Source organism: Dipodomys merriami, unplaced genomic scaffold, assembly GCF_024711535.1.
Source record: "Dipodomys merriami isolate MVZ:Mamm:240054 unplaced genomic scaffold, mDipMer1.0.p SCAF_6, whole genome shotgun sequence".
Classification (NCBI taxonomy): domain Eukaryota; kingdom Metazoa; phylum Chordata; class Mammalia; order Rodentia; family Heteromyidae; genus Dipodomys; species Dipodomys merriami.
Window position 1 is genome coordinate 72,213,940 of NW_027206179.1, and position 16,629 is coordinate 72,230,568.

A 16,629-nucleotide genomic window follows, 5' to 3' on the forward strand; every position below is an offset into this window, starting at 1 on the left:
TTCATAAGGATGAATTGCACCATAAATTAGAAAAAAATTACAAATCATAGAGCAGATGTTTAAGAATAAAGGAGCAAGGGCATCTCCAGTTTTATGATGCTGGCATTATCCTGATATCAAATTAGATTAAAAAAAAAACCACTTTCAAGAAGTGACACTGTGGCTCAAGTAGTAGAGTGCTAGCCATGAGGAAAAGAGCTGTGTGTGTATATATATATATACAGCCGTGCATATATACACAAAAGAGTGTGTGTGTATATATATATATATATATATGTGTGTATATATATATATATATACTCACACACATATATATGTACACACACACACACACACACACACACACACAAGGAAACATAGAATGTGCTTTATTGATCTCATGAAAATCTATTAGCCTGGGTTAAAATAGAGGCTGCTCTTTTTATACCCCCAGAGCTTTTTAAGTAGCTTTAAAAATTTTGGTGGGGCTGGGAAGGTGGCTCAGAGGTAGAGTGCTTGCCTCGCACGCATGAGACCCTGGGTTCGATTCCTCAGCACCACATAAGCAGAAAAAGCTGGAAGTGGTGATGTGGCTCTAGTGGAAGAGCACTAGCCTTGATCTGAAAAGAGCTGAGGGACAGCGCCCAGGCCTAGAGTTCAAGCCCCATAACTGACAAAACAAAAACTTTGGTGTATTTTCTTTCTCTTTACAAAAAACTAATTTAGAATTTAGATTATTTTTTTGGGGGGGGGGTCTGATCGTGGGAACTGAACTCTGGGCCCGGGCGCTGTCCCTCAGCTCTTCAGCTCAAGGCTAGCGCTCTACCGCTTGAGCCCTAGCACCACTTCTGGCTTTTTTTCTTTTTGCTTATGTGGTGCTGAGGAATCGAACCCAGAGCCTCATGCATGTAAGGCAAGCACTCTACCACTGAACCACCTTCCCAGTCCCTAGAATTTAGATTCTTTTAGAAGCTGTTTTTTCTTCACTTGGCCAACCTAGCTGCCATTTTCTGAAATGGCTACAGAATTATCTTTGTGGATCCTTTTCTCTAGCACAACATAACTACTCATTTCAACACTCTGACATTCATAATAATGGAACAGAGAAGAAATCTTCTGTTGGGTTTCCTCTTTCTCTTTCTCCTGTTAATATTTCCAACTTATTCATTATTTGCACAAAAGAATTTCCCCATTTCTGAGTCCCTCTTTTCCCCAAAAGGATATTTTTAATACTATCCTTCCTCCTCTCCCTACTACTGATCTTCAAGCAAATCTTTCACTAAAGAGAGTGGATCTTTTTGGTCTCAGTGCTTTCTCACAATAAATAGTCAATGCTTTACTTCAAATTTAAAAGCATTGCCAGGTGCTGGTTGCTCGTGCCTATAACCATAGCTTCTCTGGAGATTGAGATCTGAGGATTGTGGTTTAAACCCAGCCCAAGCAGAAAAGTCCATGAAACTCCTATCTACAATTTACCAGCAAAAAGCCAGAAGTAGAGGTAAGGTTCAGGTGGCAGAATGCTAGCCTTGAGAGAAAAGGCTAAGGGACAATACTCAGGCTCTGAGATCAGTCCCCAGGACTGACACATGCATGCATGTGCGCGCGCGCGCGCGCACACACACACACACACACACACACACACACACACACAGAGGCATGGTATCCAATTCAGTGAGTTTAAGGAAGCAAAACAAACAATAGTTACAGCATCGACTAGATCTCAGATGTAGGAATGTTAATTTTAGGTGTATTCTGACCTCACAGAAGGAAGAGACCCATGTATTCCCCAGGTGTTAAAGCAGAGGTGATGACCCTGATTTCCAACTGCAGGTGTGTTCCTGCCCAAAGGACCCAGAAGTTCTGCAATCCAAGCCAAGTTTGGTCAAGGGCTGCCTGTGACTGAGCCAACAGCAATCCAGGAAGTTTCCACACACCTCTCTTCCCTGCGTCTTCTCCTCAGGCCCACACCTACAGCCTCTCCCAACTTCCTCAGGATCCTTCATTTGTCTTCTAGACATCTCCTCTAATAAAATCATTGCAGGTGCCCTCTCAACTGGGTGTCTGATTTTCAGATGATCCAGACAAACAAAGTAAGTTTTGGGTAAGTAGCAAGACTTAGACTTCACCAGAAAGATGGGTAGAAGAAGTAGTTCCCATGTAGGAACTGGGGTGAGCTTAACCCAAGCAGGGAGGTGGGTTATGACAGAGAGGGTCCAGATGAGAGGGTGGAAAAGTACCCATTAGGGAGCTATGGGTCAGACAGCAGAGGGCCCAGGGCTCAGACTTGATTTCAGTGATGAAAGCACTTGGGATGTGTAGACAGGAAATAGTTCCACAGTAGTACACACACGGGGAAGATGAAAGAAAGTGGAACACACGATGGATTGGAGGAGAGAGTGGGAATCCAAGAATGCAGGTAGAAGAGAGATTCAGTTCTTGGGGCCTGAGGGGGAAGGAAAGGCCTAACCATGGTTGGTGAAATGAAAAGAGAGACATTTCAGAAGAGCCATCAGACATGTGGTGTCTGGGTAAGTGGAGATGCAGGGCCTGGGCAAGATTTTGGCTGCAGGATGAAGGTAGGATGGGGGTTCAACTGGTTCCCTGGATTTAGGCTCTGCTGAGATGAGGAAATTGACATGGAGGAGGAAATTACTTCTGTGGTGGAAGGAAAATAGCCCTCCGAGTGAGGCAAAGTGTTTGCAAGGTGTGGGAAATGGCTGGAAGTGCAGTTTAGGAAATGACCAACCAGGATTTAGGTAAAGTGGTCAAGAGAGGGCACAGAGAGACAGAGTGGCAGCTCAGATTCAAAACAGGAAGATTGGATGAGGCAGAGGATGAAACTACTTCTCTTTTAAGGACAGCCATTTGGAAACCATTCGTCTGTCTATCCACACTTGCCAGCTCTACTACAGCAGAATGCAGAAGCCTTGAGTAGAGGAGGATAGCTCCCTAACTGAGTCAGTGGCCTTAATTTCATTTGCTACCCATATAGACTGAGTCCTTAGAGAGGGGCGCTGGCCTCGCTCTTCATGACTTCTGCCTTGCTCTTCTCCAGCCTCTGCGCATGCCTAGAACTCTTTTCCTGTCTGCTCCTTTGGCCAGCAGTGGAACCCTCAGACTCTGAATGACTTCTCCCTTGAGAACTGAAACTAACCTTCTGGTTGGATATCAGCCTCTATCTCTTCTTTCAGTGTCAAGTTGCAACATCTCCTGTGTCTCTTGACTCAGGCATCACACCCACTGGGTATACTCTGTAACCTTCTGTTACCTAGTTTTGCAAAAATGTCTTCCCGGAGCCAGGTGCAGATGGCTCATTCCTGAAATCCCCGATACTCAGCAAGCTGAGAGCTGAGGATTGTTATTCGATGCCACCCTGGCAGGAGAGTGTAAGACTCTTATTTTCAATTAACCACCAAAAAAACCTAGAAGTAGAGATGTGGCTCAAGTGATGAGCAGTGGCTTTGAGTGGAAGAAGTCAAGCACGAAGGAGAGGCCTTGAATTCAAGCTCCAGTACTGGCAAACACACACAAAATGTCTTCTGTGCCAGCTAGGAATAGTCACAGAAGTAATTAGCTCCGGGAAGACCATGATTGGGAAAGTGCAGAGGTATTGGGGTGTGTGTGTGTGTGTGAGAGAGAGGGGGGGAGCCACTGGTACCCAGCTCTCACTTGGATGTTTTGGGAAAGAGTTCAGAATAATTTACTTAGCATGTGGATGTTGCTGAGGAGTTATGGGATGCTGATAGATATGTGCATCTATCAGAGCATGAAGTGACAACATGCTTTAGTCCTAAGATGTTCCTTTTTCATAGAATTGCCACACTGTCAAGGAGATCCCTTTTCTTTTCTTTCTTTCTTTTTTCTCTTTTTTCTTTTTTTTGCCAGTCTTGGAGACTAAACTAAGGGCTTGGGTGCTGTCCCTGATCTTCTTTTGCTCAAGGTTAGCACTCTACCACTTGAGCCACAGCACTACTTCTAGCTTTTTCTGGTACTGAGGAATCAAACCCAGGGCTTCATGCATGCTAGGCAAGCACTCTACCACTAAGCCACATTCCCAGCCCTCCCTTTTCTTATTCGTTTTCATTAGGGTAAAAAGAAATCAGGCTGGGCATTGGTGGCTCATGCCTGTAATTTTAACCACTTAGCAGGTTAAGATTAGAGGGTCACAGTTTAAGGCTAGGCCAGGCAGACAAATCTGAGAGATTATCTCTATCGAACCAGTAAAAAATCATAACATGTTTGGCTCAAGGGTAGAGTGCCAGCCTTGAGCCAAAAATCTAAGCAAAAGTGAGAGGTCTTAAGTTCAAGGTCCAGTATCCAGCACACACACACACACACACACACACACACACACACACACACACACACACACACACACACACACACACACACACACACATCAAAGTCTATGATGAATGGGATAGTTGTTTGGTTGTCCTACAAGGAGGACAGAAGGTGGGACGTTTGCCCATGCTGTAAGCTCTATTGTTCTCTTTTCTGTATGTGTCAACAGGCTTAAACTTAAGACTTTTCACTATTGCTTATAATTTTGGCTAAGGCTGGCACTCTACCACTTGAGCCAAACCTCCCCTTCCAGTGTGTTGCTAGTTCATTGGAGATAAGAGTATCATAGATTTTTCTGGGCTGGCTTCAAAGCAGGATCTTCAAATCTCAGCTTCCTGAGTAGTTGAGACTACTGGGCATGAGTCTGGACCAGTACCTAACTCCGTTGTTCTTGAGTGGTAGATTCTTTGTTGCTGCATTGCTGGTGAACATCAGACTCCAGATTCCTCAGCCTGTGAATGCAGTCTGCACCATCAACTCTCCAGGGGGCTTCCAGGCCTTTAGTGTCAGACTTGGAGCTTCACATTGGTCCCTTCTACTCTGATACTTCTAGTTCTAGGCCTCCCAGCTCCTGACTGCAGGTAGCCATGTTGAAACTACCCAGCTTCTGATCAAGTGAGTCAATATAACAAATACTCTCATATGGTTAAGTAAACATTTTATTGGTCCTGTTCTAGAGAGCACGACTTATAGAACTGGGAATATAGAGAAACAAAGGTGAATGTCTGCCAGCCTATATATCTATCAATACTGAACCCATCTTCTCTGTTCTTGCTCAGCTTTCTTTGAGGTAATTTGACTTTTTACATAGTCAAGAGTGATCTTCATTGATTTGGATCAAGGTACTATGTTCACACTGGAGCTGGTTTCCAAACAGCTTGAATTCGTGTCTCATCTTCATTGTGCTTTCAGGATCATCCTATAGCCCTCTTCCCACCCAGTCAAGCAATGTATCAATTGTGGTGACCTCGTATGTCTGGGCTGGGACCTCTTGGTTCTTAGAGAAGCACCTTTATTTGTCTGAGAACTTATTTGAAGGCATACATGCATTAAGGAGCAAGAACTAAAGCTTTATTCCTTGCTCTCTTAGGAACACACAGATACATTCCTAAGTCTGTTCATTAAACCTCTAAGAATAATAGAAGTGCCAATATTCAAGTTAAAAATCAATCAACTCAACACCCAAGAAGAATATACTCATATGCATGACAGTAAGCAGAAGAGGAGGCAGAGAAAGGAACAAAGAGACTAGAAAACTCATATACTTCAACTCCTCTGCCAGACTTCAGATTGCAGTCCATTGATTAGGATTATTAAATAACTGGTTGAGAATGGTTGTTTAGTGTTCAATGGTAGAAGAGTAGACATGCATGGGGTGTTGATACACTTTTATTGGCTGACTGGCAGAAAACATAGCCAAAGCAGCAGATTTTCCACCTATAAACAGGGACTTCAGTGAAGCCATATGCAGCTTGGCTGACCTAAAGCCCTAGATTCCTTCCCCCACCCCCATTACATAGTACAGAAATTGGAATCTGTAATGGTTACTCTTGCCATCAGAAGTGAAATTACTTTGAGGTATGTTTGAAAAAAACAAATCCAGCTGGGCACCAGTGTAACCCTAGCTACTCAGGAGGCTGAGATGAGGATTGTGATTCAAAGTCAACCTGGGCAGGAAAGTCCGTGACATTCTTATCTCAAATAAACTACTCATAAAAAGCTGGAAGTGGCACTGTGGCTCAAGTGATAGAGTGCTAGCCTTGAGCACCCAGAGGCTCATGAGCAGCACCCAGGCCTTGAGCTCAAGCCCAGGACTGGCAAAAACACACACACACACACACACACACACACACACACACACACACACACACACACATCATATATGCTAGAGATATTTTAACAATATGAAAAGAACGAATTCTGTTTTACTGTAGACAAACCAGAATTCTCTTAAATCTTTACTTAGGAGGAACAGCTCTTTATCTGATAGGGTTAGAAGTGTGTGTGTGTGTGTGTGTGTGTGTGTGTGTGTGTGTGTGTGTGTGTGTGTGTGTGCCCGTACTGGGGCATGAACTCAGAGCCTTACACTCTTAGTTAGCTTTATCCATTCAAGGTTGGCCCTCTATCACGAGCTACACATCCAGTTCCACATTTTTGCTGGTTAATTGGAGAGAAGAATCTCTAAGATTTGTTTACCCAGGCTGGCTTTGAACCACAACCTCAGATCTCAGCCTCCTGAGTAGCTAGTATTACAGTTGTGTGTCTCCAGCACCCGGCTTAAAGGCTATATTTTTTTTTCAAAATTTTTATTGTGATTAAGTGGTTACATAATTCCCCAAATTTCACAGTATTGTGGGATAGTGATGCTTAGTTAAAGTCACAAACACATTCTAACTTTCCTGGAGCAAATTGTCTATCGTTGGTCTATAACATTATGAGTTCTATGAGCTTTGCGATACAGCTATTTTTTCCACATTGGGTGGTATGTACATTTCTTTTGTTTTGCATAGTATCCCTCTTTCCCGCTTGTTCCCTCCCTCCCATCACTGCCATTAAGTTGCTTAGTTCATTTTGGTCAATGTCCAGTGCAGCTGATGGGTCCTGCTGTTGTATGTTTTTCCCTCATTCCCTCTAGTTCTGTGTCATCTTCCTGGTTCCCCTCCAGTGTACACATATACACCATACATGTGATCAGCAGCATGGGATTATTTAGTAGTGATTCGACCAGATTGGTAGAAGTTCTTTGTTTCTTAAGTCCTGTTAATTTTGTCGTGTTACCTAACATTTTGGATTTAACATCCACTTATCAGGGAGACCATGTGCCGTTTGTCTCTTTGCTCTTGGCTTACCTCGCTCAATATTTCTTCTAGCTCCATCCATTTTCCTGCAAATGCCATTATTTTGTCCTTTCTAATGGCTGCATAATATTCCATTGTGTATAGATACCACAATTTTTGGATCCATTCATCTGTGGTGGGACATCTGGGTTGTTTCCATATCCTGGCTATTGTGAACAGTGCTGCAATAAACATGGAGGTGCATGTGTCCTTGTATACTGGTTCCTGTTGTTCAGGATAGATGCCTAGAAGAGGTATGACTTGGTCATAAGGGAGCTCAATATTTAGCTTTCTGAGGACCCTCCAGACTGCTTTCCAAAGTGGTTGTATAAGTGTACATTCCCACCAGCAGTGTAATAGGGTTCCTCTTTCTCTGCATTCCCTCCAGCATTTGTCGTTGGCTGATTTGTGGATGTGGGACATTCTGACTGGGGTAAAGTGGTATCTCAGGGTTGTCTTTATTTGCATTTCCTTCACCACCAGGGATGATGAACATTTCCTCATGTGTTTCTTTGCCATTTTTATCTTTTCATCTGAGAAGTCTTTCTTTAGTTCCCTTGCCCATTTAGTAATTGGTTTGTTAGGTTTGGGAGGGATTAGTTTCTTGAGTTCCCTGTATATACTGGATATTAACCCCTTGTCTGATATATTGCTGGTAAATAAAAAGGCTATATTTTGATAGGCCCATATCACATAGCACCTCATATGTCTGAAGAAGGTTAGGCTATGCTGTTGGTCATAAAGGATTGTTGAGAGATGTTGAGCCAGGAAATAAGATGATCAGAGCTAGAGTTTTAAATCCCTGTACAGGGGAGCCAACAATGAAGGCTTTTTCTGATTTTTCTATGAGAGAGGTGACCACAAGAGAAGACAGAGTGGGAGAGGATACATATTTATTTGGCTACTGTTACCATTGAAGCTGGTGACCAATTAGATGTGTCAATAATGAAAATATGAATCAGGTTGTCTTGGGCAACTGGATGGAGGATGGAGATGAAGATAGGAGTTAGTGATAAGTCATCCTGCTTAGGTTGTTAAATATAGGAAGGGGATGTAAAACAGGGTGATAATCTTGCCAGTGTGATGAGTTAGTCCCAAGAAGGAATATGTAGAATAAGGAAGGGAAGGATTTCTAATGATGAAGAACTTACAAAGAAGAATGTAGCTGGACACCAGCGGCTCATGCCTATAATCTTAGCTACTCAGGAGGCTGAGATCAGAATATCATGGTCCAAAGCCAGTGTGGGAATGAAAGTCTGTAAGACTCTTAGCTTTAATTAACAAGCAAAAAGCTGGAAGTGGAGTTGTGGCTCAAGTAGCAGAGTGCCAGTTTTGAGCAAAATAGCCACGCAAGAAAATGGAGGCCCTGAGTTCAAGGCTTAGTACCCTTGCCCACACAAAAATATATTGACTTTATAGTTTAATACTTAAATGTTGTTAACTCTTCATCATAATACTTCAATTATGGGTTATTAGAGAGAAGAGTAAGCTTGAACCTTGGAAGGACTGTGTTTTTGGTTGTATGCTGTAATGTTGTATATATGTTTTATAGCTGTATGCTATATAGTTATATTGTTGTTAGGCTCAAATGAGACCTTGTCTTTGTTGGAAAGTTAAATATGGTTTAAAGAGATATGTATGGGTACCAGGCTGAGAAGGGTAGATTCTGATAGCTGTGTTAAATTTTCATGTGTGCGTGTCTGTTGGTCCTGGGGCTTCAATTCAATGCCTGGGCATTTTCTCTGAGCTTTTGTGCTCTACCACTTGAACCACAGCTCCACTTTCAACTTTTTAGAGATAAGTCGCATAGACTTTCCTGCTCAGGTTGGCCTCAAACTGTGATCCTCAGATCTCAGCCTTCTTAGTAGCTAGGATTACAAGTATGAGCCACTGGTGCCCTGCCTGATGGTTGTTTTCATGTTTCTCCTACCTGAATCATGGTGCCCAGATAACTGTTCAAAAATTATTGTAGATATTTCTGCGAGGTTGTTTGTATTGGTCAGTTTTCATTACTTTGACATATATCTGATATAAATTAGCTTATAAGGGAAAAATGTTTATTTTGGCTCAGAGTTCAGAGGTTTTAGTCCATGGTCCTGTTGTTTGGGGCTTGTGGCAGCACAGTGCACCATGGTTGGAGTGCATGGAGGAGGAGGAGGTCTGTTTATTCCATGGCATCTAGGAAGCAAAGAGACACACAGGAAGGGATCTAAGTCACACAAAATCTCCCTGAACAGTACACCTGTAAGGACTTAAATCTTACTAGACCCCATTTTCTAAAGCCCTTGCTTCCTAATAACATTACAGGTTGGGGACAAAACCTTCAACACATGGGCCTTTGGGGAACATTCAAGATACAGACTAGCAAATATTTGGTAATGTTTAAATTAGTGGAATTTAGCCAGGTACTAGTGACTCACACATGCAATTTTAGCTACTTGGGAGGTGGAGATCTTGGATGAGCCTGGTTTGACGCCAGCCCAGGCAGAAAAATCTATGAAACTCTTATCTCCAATTAACTAGCAAAAAGTTGGGAGTAGAGGTGTGGCACAAATTTTAGAATGCTAACTTTGATCAGAAAAGACAAGTGGGACACTGGTAGCTCAAATCTGAAATCCTAGCTATTTAGGAGGCTGAGGATAGTGGCTCAAAGCCAGCCCAAGCAGGAAAGCCTGTGAGATTCTTATCTCCAATTAAACACTAACAACAGCAGCAACAACAACAACAGAAAAACTGGAAGCAGAGTTTTGGTGCAAGTTGTAGAGTGCTAGCCTTGATCAATGAAGCTCAGGGACATTGCCCAGGTCCTGAGTTCAAGCAAGCCTCAGTACTAGTGAGTGCACACACACACACACACACACACACACACACACACACACACACTCACACTCACACACACAAAGCCAGGTAGACATGTGGGGCCTTAATTCAGTACCAACACTACCAGCACAAAAATAAATGAATGAAGGATGAGTGAAGAAAGAAGGAATGAGTGAATGAATGAATGAATGAATAAATAAATAAATAACACAAGTGGAGTTTGCATGTAGAAAAATTGTGTTTCCTAACGTGGGTGTGCCTCATCTACCCATTGAAATTCTGAATAGTACAACAAAAAACACAAACTGTGCTTTCTTGAAAAGGAAATTCTGCATCCGAGGGTCTCTAGATTGGACATGCAACCATAGCACTTCAGCCATTATCCTACCCTGAAGATGCTGAACTCTTCACCACCATAATCCATGAATAAATTCCTTCAAATCTCTTTCTCTCCTCTCTCTCCTCTCTCTCTCTCTCTTTCTCTATGTCTTCCTCCCCCTCCCTCCTTCTTTCCCTCCCTCCATTTTTCCCCATGCTCTATCTCTGTGGAGCGACTTCATTAAATGCTTTGAGAATTTTTCATTTTGTTTAGTTTAATTTTTTTATTCAATCCTAGATCCTCAAGTGCATTAAAAGTACCATGATTTTTCATGTACATAATCATGAGACATTTGGTAGTTCTATAAAATGGAAACAAGCTGAGGGCTTATGACTCACACCTGTAATCCTAGCTACCAAGGAGGCTGAGATCTGAGTATTAAGGTTCAAAGCCAGCTCTGGCAAACAAATCTGCTAAACTCTTACCTCCAATTAACCAGCAAAAAGCTGGAAGTGAAGGCATGGCTCAAGTGATAGGGTGCCAGCCATGAGCAAAAATGCCAAGCAAGGGTGTGAGGCCCTGAGTTCAAGGCCCGGTATCAGCAGGAGGAAAAAAAAAAGATTCCATCAGGACCTCCATGTTAATTAAGCCTATTAGGTAAGAGACTTGATGTGGGAGTGCTGAAAAAGTTGGATACCTTTCAGTACTGCCCAAGAGTTCAAGGGGCTTCATCTATCAGAGAGCAAGCTTTGTGCCATTCCTACAGGCAGAAAGTCCTAAGGCTGCCATAATTATCCAGTATAATAACGCAGCTATTAACTCCCACCTACTCTTCTTCTTCCCACTCACCCCCAACTGCTGACTTCAGGATGAAGTCAATTTTGATTTCAGCCAGATAGGAACCATCTGTGTGATTTAATGACTTTAATAACAGCCTAGACAGGTTTACGAAGTTGAGAAGTTCAACATACCAAGTTGCATGGTGGTTTTTGGGCCAGTTGGCTACATGACTCCTTCAAGGCAAATTATTCTCAGGGATTTATTTCCCACATTTATGATATGGATATTGAGCAGGGAGCTAGTGACTCAGGCCTGTAATCCTAACTACCCAGAAGGCTGAGATCTGAGGACCAAGGTTCAAAGTTAGCCTAGGAAGGAAAGTCTGTGAGACTCATCTCCAATGTACTTCCAAAAAGCCAGAAGTGAAGATGGGACTTAGGCAGTAGAGCATAATCATTGAGTGGGAAAAAAGCTAGGGGACAGTACCCAGGCCCTGAGTTCAAGCTCCAGTACTGGCTCCAAAACAAAAATATTAACATGTCTTTTTTTCCCTCTGTTTCATGTTGTGAAAATTCCTGATACACACTTGAAGACAAAACATGAAATGTCATTTCATGAAGTAATGACTGCAATAATATCACTCTGGTAGAAGTTCACTAAGGAGTTTCCTCGTGTGAATGGTAATTAAAAAATCAAGATGGAATAGCATTGGTTACAGGCACTTAATGGAGTCAGGATGCCATTATTCATCAGATCTCAGATACACCTGCAAATGAACATGTGCCCTTTGAAGCAGAGTTGATATCTTCTAACATGCTATATCGAGACCCCCTTCTCCCCCCTTGCCGCCCCCCCCCGCCAAAGTCACCCAGAGACCAAGCTGCACCCAAACCCTTCCCTACCAAACAACTTTTGCCAGCACTTATCACAATTCTAACCAGTGATGTAATTTCTAGCCAGTCTCCACATGGTTTACAACTATAAATGCAGGGACCATTTTGCAAAACCTCAGAGCAGATTTTTAAGTCTGCTTGAGTCTCTGTTTTCTTGAATTGTAATTCTACTGAATCTCATATGCAATTTTCTTTCTTCACGAGGTTGATTTTATTCTTGGCCAACAGAATTGAAATAGTAAGATGGTATGTGTGTGTGTGTGTGTGTGTGTGTGTGTGTGTGTGTGTGTGTGTGTGTGTATGTGTGTGTGTGTATGTGTGTGTGTAATGGGATGAGATTGATTGGAATATACTGTAAACATGCTATAATAAAATCCTCTCTAGTGTAACTAAGTGAATAAAAAACATAAAACAAAATAGTGTCGCTTACAAACTTTTGTTAACCAATGTCAGAAATCACCTGGAAATTACTTCTAAATTTTCCTGTTAACATCTTTTCTTTTTTTCTCTAAAGAACTACATCCTTTGAATAGGTGAATATAAATTATATCTCAATAAAGCTTTTTTTCCTTCCGTCCTTCCTTCTCTTCTTTCCTCCCTCCCACCCACCCTCCCTCCCTCCCTCCCTCCCTCCCTCCCTCCCTCCCTCCCTCCCTTCCTTCCTTCCTTCCTTTCTTTCTGTGCCATATAGGGGGTTAAACTCAGGGCTTAAGCACTATCCCTTAGCTTTTTCCACTCAAAGCTGGCACTCTATACTTGAGCCATACAGCTCCACTCCCTACTTTTTTAGTGGTTAATTTGAGATAAGAGTCTCAGGGCCTTTCTGGCTGGCTTCAAACTCTGATCCTCAGATGTCAGCTTCCTCAGTAGTTGGAATTACTGGTATGAGCCATAGGTATCCAGTGAAACCACTATATTTTAAATGGGTGAATTATATGGTCTGTATGTTATATCTAAATAAAACTATTCAAAAGAATTCTTTTTAAAGCAAAGAGGAAAGCTAGGCACTGGTGGCTTATACCTATAATCCTAGCTTCTCTGGAGGCTGTGAGCAGAAGAATCAAGGTTTGAGGCTAGTTCTGGTAGAAAAATAAAATTCTCAAGACCTTATCTAAAAAGTAACCAGCAAAAAATAGGGCTGCAGGAATGGTTCAGGTAGTACAGTGCCAGCTGCTTGAACTCAAACCCTAGTACCACTAAAAGGGCAGTGCAAAGATGAAGCAGAAAAATGTTGGCCCCTCCTGCTCTGAGCCTTTGGCAGTAACGATCAGCCCCCTGCCCTGAGTAGGCATGGTGTACAAGCCTGAAGATTTTCTGTTTCTAGTGCTGTATTTACTTTTTCAAGACATTGCTGAGTTTGGCAGAATTTGTATTTTGTCATTTGTATTTTGCTTGGTACTCACTTTCTTATAAAAATGAACAATCAAAACCAAGAAAACAAAAGGTCCTATTACTATTCTTCACTTTGCTTTAAAGCATAACAAAATACATGTTTTTCTTTCCTTATTTCCTTCCTTCCATTCTCCCTCCCTCCCTCCCTCCCTTCCTTCCTTCCTTCCTTCCTTCCTTCCTTCCTTCCTTCCATCCTTCCTTCCTTCCTTCCTTCCTTCCCTCCCTCCCTCCCTCCCTCCCTCCTTCCTTCCTTCCTTCCTTCCTTCCTTCCTTCCTTCCTTCCTTCCTTCCTTCCTTCCTCTCTCTTTCTCCTTCCTTCCTTCTCTTTTCTAAACAGAAAGCAATGCTAAGTCTCATTAAGAAGTACTTAAGCTACCTGAAGAAAAGCAATTTTCTCCAAGGATGCAAGACTTGGTGTCTATCCAGTAGTGATGATAGAAGAAATGCCACCACCATGGGCACAGGGATCTGCCCACCCCCAGTCCTCATTATATCACTTACTACAGCATGGTTTTCACACTGCTTGCCACAGAACTCCTCTGGGTGCCTATAGCTGAGGAGAGTGAGATCTGAAGTCTACATTTTTAACTAGGACCCCTACCAATTTATAATATACTAACAAGTTTTAGATTTAACCATAAATGTAGTGACTTCAAGTTAGGTACTGGTGGCTCAAACCAGTAAGCCTAGATACTCAAGAGGCTGAGACCTGAGAATTATGATTCAAAGCCAGCCCAGGCAGGAAAGACTCTCATTGGAGACTCCCATCTTCAATTAAACAGCCAAAAGCTGGAGGTAGAACTGTGGCAGCAGCCTTGAGTGAAAAAGATAAGGATGAGTGCCCAGGCCCTGAGTTCAAGCCCCAGTACTGGCGCGCGCGCGTGCACGCACACACACACACACACACACACACACACACACACACACACACACACACGTGACTTCCTGGTGTAACAATGAAACTGTTAACTAAATAATAGTTTCTATCACAGAGAACATTTGTAGTCATGCCCTCTACTATGGTTTAAATGTGTATCGAAGACTCCTATGTTGATGGTAGTTAGAGGTGGAACATTTGGGACCTGACTAGGACTGGATGAGCTTGGGAGGGTAGGGTCCCCAGCATAGTATTTGTGGCTTTATAAAGAAGGAGAGAGACCAGGTCTTTGATGCTTGTTCCACCTTGCTATGTGATGCCCTCCACCATGCTGAGGTTGCAATAAGAAGACCTTACCAGATGCTTGTGTTGTGTGTGCTCTTGGGCTTCCCAGCCCCAGAACCATGAGTTAAATAACGCATTTTCTTTATAATTTACCCAATCTGTGGAATTCTGTCACAGCAGCAGAAAGTGGATGGTGATGCCTGTGTTTTCATTATCCTTGGGTGCTCAGTGACTAGAATGATTTGATCAGAACAACTCCTGAAGTCCTTTGTGCCAAGTTCTCTTACACTGGTTCCAGGCTATGCCCTGGACCTGCCCTGGCACCAGACATTGCCAGCTTGGCCTTTGACCTTTTGTTGTTTCCTGCCCAGGCCTCTCCTACTCCCATGGACAGGAGTTAAGGCTTCATTTCTTCAACAGTGGGAGCATCTTTTGAAACTGCACCAATGAAATTTATGTGATGATGCCTTTACCCCTTTAAATATGTGTTCTCTGCTCAGATAAATTTATCCACTTCTCTGCCTTCAAGGACTCATGGCTTTGGAAGAGATTTCCTGTGGCCTTTTTATTTGCTGCAAGTAAATTTTACTCTATGTGACTTCTATTCTTGGTGTCCATTCCAACTTAATTCCCATGAACAGGCATCTGCCTCAGAAAGTTTGGTAACCGGAGTGAAGATCTTTGATTATTTATTTATCATTTAGTACTGGCACTAGGGCTTGAAATCAGGGCCTCGGCACTATTCCTTAGCCTTTTTGCTCAAGGATGGTACTCTACTGCTAGATGTACAGTTCTACTTCTGGCTTTTTAAAAAATAGTTAATTGGCCTTGCAGACTCCCCTGTCTGGGCTGGCTTTGAACCACAATCCTCAGATCTCAGCATCCTGAGTAATTAGGATAGCAGGTGTGAGCCACTGGAGTCCAGAAGGCTTGAACTCGGGGTCTGGGCACTGTCTCTGAGCTCTCTTCAGCTCAAGGCTAGTACTCTACCACTTGAGCCACAGAGTCACTTCCAGCCTTTTCTGATAGCTTATTGGAGGTAAGCTCTCACAGACTTTCCTGCCCAGGCTGCTTTGAACTGCAGTCCTCAGATCTCAGCTTCCTGAGTAGTTAGGATTACAGGCATGAGCCACCAGCACCAGGCAGTATCAATATTCTTGGAAAGCTAAAATTTGAGCAAATCCACACAGTGAGAGGCAGGGGGAGTGTGGTAAGGGTAGTCCTGCCTGGGACAGAAGCAGGCAGCACTGGTGTGAGAGTATAAGCCACTTGAGAGAAGTGTATTCAGATAGCAGAGGCCAACCTACAGAGAAGGCTCAGCCTAGGCCACAGAGGAGGAAGTCAATGCTGTTGAGAGAGATCTCCCCAGGGGAGACACTTCATCCAAGACAACTGAACTTTCTGGAAGAAGTCCCCCTGTGGTCTGAATAAGAGAGCTGTGACCTTGGTGTGGTCAGTTTCCTGTTACCATAATTCTATGTATAACTGCTTCTCAGAAGCACTAGAGAAGCTCATCAGAAATGAACATCCCCCAGTGGGTATAACAGATTGGTTCACTAGAGTCTCATGGCTGCCCTGAAAAGAGCTATTCTGGGATAAGGCCCTCCACACTCACCCCATGGGGCTTCGTAAAGTGTGAGTTTCCTGTCTTGACAGCTTGATGGCCTTCAATTAACCATCCTTTTCTCATGTATAATAGAGGAGCAGAACACCTCTGGGCAGCTTTATCTCCAGATTGACTGGGCAACACACAGAATGAACTGCCTTGAAATCTCAGGTCTCTCAAGTGAATCTCACCATCTGCTCCTATTTTCATCTACACCAAATAGGGTACACTACAAGCCCCAGGGGTCACCACTCCAGGTCCATGCTGGACAGATCAAATCTTTTCATACTATCTCCTGAGCACTGACTTTTTGTTTGATGTTGGAGGATTCTCCCAATAGCATCTGAATTCTTCCTTTGTGGTCAACGCTATCTCTTCAGGTTATTGGCCTCTGATTGGTTGATTAAATATTTGGAATGGATTTCAGGACTTCCCAAACGCTGGATAAGTGCTTAGCTGAACTACGTCCTAGACTAAGCACACATCTATGCATGTAT

The 16,629-nt window shown here is 43.0% G+C and overlaps 1 long non-coding RNA gene across 5 annotated transcripts in view; it reads left to right on the forward strand.

Annotated features, from left to right (window-relative positions):
• The window catches only part of LOC138814191 (uncharacterized), a 46,009-nt gene that overhangs the window by 19,319 nt on the left and 10,061 nt on the right, over positions 1-16,629 (forward strand). For 3 of the 5 annotated variants that reach the window (XR_011367916.1, XR_011367918.1, XR_011367920.1), the window contains exons 3-4: positions 1,810-2,080; positions 11,672-12,330. This is a non-coding gene — a long non-coding RNA (uncharacterized lncRNA). Of the gene's footprint in view, positions 1-1,809; positions 2,081-11,671; positions 12,333-16,629 lie in introns of those variants that run through there. The other 2 variants (XR_011367919.1, XR_011367917.1) reach the window with 2 other exon arrangements.